We start from the raw sequence: 3,656 nt of genomic DNA, 5'->3' as shown, positions 1-3,656 counted from the left end.
CACCAAAGGCGAAACAAAACTATTCATCAGAAAACGCACGAGTTGCACCGTAGGAAAGTTCCGTCCCCTCGCCCTGTGCGCAGCTCGGGTGTGTGCCAGCCAGTTCTCCGAAGCAGCAGGGAGAAGAGGTCCAGGGGGCAGAGCTGGGCTGGGGGCAACCGAATTCAGGGCCCAGCAAGCTGGAGAAGTGGGAGCCATTTCGTCGCGTCCCTCTCTGGGGTGGAAAGCAAGGGCATCAGGAGTCTGTCTAATATTGCTGGGGGAGTGCAGGTGATGGAAAAGGGCATTTACCCGGGGGAGAGGGAAAAGAGCAGCTGCCTGTGCACGGGTTTTGGGTGGTGACAGAGGGGAGCCAGCTGGGGGGAGTCCTCCTTCCCTCCTGTTGGCGCAGGACGGATGATGCCGGGGGACCCGTTTGCCAAGAAGTTGTCTTCAGCCATGTTTTTTGGGGGGCTAATCCCCCTGAACAAGGGATTTCCTCTCTTACTGTAACTTTGGAGACTTTTCTGTTTTATTTTTCTCCTCTGTGTGCCTAGCTGAGTCCCGGAGGAGCAGCCTGAAGCTGCTCGTGCTGGCATCCCTCAAATACTTCCACGCCATGACTTTGCCCTATCCATGCTTTGTGGAGCTTTTCTTCTTGCGGGCCCGCTGATGTTTACCGGGCTATTTCTGTCAGGCAAGCCAACGTTCACGTCTCCCCATCCAAAATAAACGCAGGCCTGGGGGCTACAAGTGGATCTGAAGGGATCCCTAGGTTTCCCAGGAAGGATGCCCGTACTCTGCCTGGCCCTTTGATGGGAAGACCTTCCCGAGAAACCACGGACGTCTCACGAGCTTAATGCTGGAGGTTAATAATAATCGCACCAGGCAGCACATCATTGCCCCCGTATCTGGTTGAGAGATTTACAACTGAAACTCGTGGCGGAGGAAGAAATTGCCTCAATCACTTGGAGTAATGGCACATGGAGAGGCACTTGGGCGTGACTGCTATTTAACATGAGAGCCCAGCTTGGCTTCATTTAACGTGCTGGTTCTTTTCTAATAAACACGTTACACTACAAGGTGGGGATTAAGATCAGAAAAGTAAATAAATTGGAAACTGATGGGGAGAGATGGGAGGGAAAGGGAAGGTACTGGGGCGGGGGGGGGAGTGACGAGCGATTAACTCCTGCGCCAGGGCACGGGGAAACGACCCCCAAGGCTGCAGGGGTGGCTTCCCGAGCTTTGTTTCGGCATCTCGATGTGCTGCACCTGGGGGGCTGCAGGTGCTGGGCAGCCCTGTGACTGCCCCCCTGCCCTGCAGGGCCACTGGGGCTGCTCCTGCTCCACCAGGAACCTCCCACCCTGGAGCCACTGGGCTCGTGGCATGCCGGCAGGGCTGGTGCTGGAACTTGGGAGATGGTTTTCCTTCCCTTCTCTGGGGCATGAAGGCAAGGGGCTGCTTTTGCTTTTCCTCTTTGGCTTGCAAATGCATCCAGATCAGACCTTTCCGTTCCAGAGCGAGGCACCCGACATAAGCGAGGTGATGGGCACCATTGCCAAGGCTCTGCAGGAAGGAGTTGGCATTTCTTTTGTATTTCCCCTGTGCAGCATGTGGGGGGCATTGCTGGGGGAAAGGGAGTTGCTGCTGGAGGTCACGGACAAGAGTTGCTGGCTTTTTCCCGTTTTATGCATGTTACAATCACTCTGTCTTCACTCTGTCTTCTTGCCAGCAAGGGATCTGCCATCTCCGTGTGTGCACAGGCATGTGGGGGGAACAGACTGTAAGACTTTGGGAGGAAACGGGGCTCAGGTACAGGCAGAGGCAGTGCGGGCTGGCCGGAGGGCTCGGGAAAAACTGCTCCGCGGTGCCTGGGGGAGGTCTGGGGTTTCCAGAGCTTGCTTTGGCATGGCCCGCTCCGACAGAGAGGTGGGCAAGGGAAGAAATCCCTGAGTGAAGGGGGATCTTGTAGGTTTTGGCTGGCAAACGTGGCTTGCAGAAGGATGCTCTGGCCAGAGTCGTCTAACCAGCTCTTTCATCTTGCTTTGCCTCTGAAGGCAACACAACATTCGCATTCAAAGCCTCCGCTGCCCAGGGAGGTCTCCAAAGACACCAGCCCGCTCCAGCCATAACACCAACGCGGCAGCATGCTGGGGGTCTGGGGAGGCCTTCGGGGCGCAGGGGGTTTCCCTGCTCGGGGTCGACAGGCGGGCGGGTACCTTTTGGGCAAGGCAGCTGCGGGAAGTTAGTCTCTTAAACAACTCAGTAGCTTTTAGTATATGTGTTAGAGGAGCAACAAAAAGCGCAACGCACCAGTTGACGGGAAGGACTGGGGGGTTAATTTTCAGGATGCTGCCTGGGAATTTAGCCGTGGGATTTCCATTATTGCTAATGGGACTCACGCAGCTTAATTTCATGCGAGCTACGCTAAAAACATACCCCTAACCGTCTGCAAAATTTCAGTCCCAAAATCAAGCCTTTTAAAAGTTAGAGGAGGGTAAATAAACACCTGAAACCACACTGTCTCGCTATTTCCCCCCTTTCAGTCATTTGGATTTAAAAGTCGGGGAGGGGGAGGAACTCGAGCAGTATCAGGCAATTAAAAAAACCATACTGCAGGCACGCTGGCTGCCTGCACTCCGCGTTTTCACTCTCCGCCAGTTAAAACGGCAGAGTTATAACCCCCCAAAAAATAGGGGTGGCTGATGCCTTACCCTTACGTATACTACCGCGAGCGCTGCGTTATCGTACGCGTCTAATAACCCGAGCAGCACCGCCTTTCACTGTGAGGCCTCTGTTATTAGGCTGTTCTCGTTAAATGACTGCTATCATCTGGTCCCAAAGTACATTAAATCCCATTATAATTATAAACACACTTCCCCATAACGTTCTCCTTAGATTACATTTGCGCTGCTTTACCCCAAGGGTATCTTTGTACTAATACCGTCCGTATTTGTTGTTTTAGCTGACGACGCCGGGCCCTGCGCTGGCTGCGGTGTGCCGGGGGTAGTGCCGGGGAGGGAGAGGTCTGCGTTGCTCCTGCCCCACTGGCCCCTGAAGACGACACGGGCCTTCGGATGCCCCAAGTGCGGGCACCGCTGACCCCGGCCGAGCATGCTCTGCCCGGGGAGCAGCCGCCTCGGCGCGGGGCGTTGCGCGGCCCAGGCTCTGCCGCTGCTGTTTTCTGTCGTCGTCGGTATTAGAGAGCTGCCGGCCCTTCCCCTGCCCGTTTGGGTTTGCTCCCTTTCCCGGGCTGCCGTCGCCGATCTTCGCTGGCAGACCTCCGTCGCCCATCCTCGGGCGCTGGGGACCCGCCACGTCCCTACCTGCGAGCAGGGCCGACGCGGGGTGGGGGTTTAATCCGGGCAAAATAAGCTTTATCGGGGCGATGCGTCCTCGGTGTCGCGTCACGCCCGGAACGGCACCCGGCCAAAATCTGTCGCCGAACCCGAAACTTGGCGTTCTGGGCGATTTTTACCTTCCTCCCCCTCTTAAATCTGGGCGCCCGCCTCCCCGTAGCGCCGGGTGACCCGGGGCCGGGCTCTTAAATCCGGACTGCGGCGAGGCGGGGAGGCTCGGCGCACGGGGGCCGGTGTCCCCGTGTTCCACCCCCCCGGTCCGTCCCCCACCCCCGGGGTGGCTTTTGTCTCGCGTGGGTGAGGGCGCGGGTGGGGCG

The sequence above is a fragment of the Haliaeetus leucocephalus genome, unplaced genomic scaffold (genome assembly GCF_000737465.1).
Source record: "Haliaeetus leucocephalus isolate CR32 unplaced genomic scaffold, Haliaeetus_leucocephalus-4.0 Scaffold450, whole genome shotgun sequence".
NCBI classification, from domain to species: domain Eukaryota; kingdom Metazoa; phylum Chordata; class Aves; order Accipitriformes; family Accipitridae; genus Haliaeetus; species Haliaeetus leucocephalus.
Note: the sequence above shows the minus strand (reverse complement) of the source record.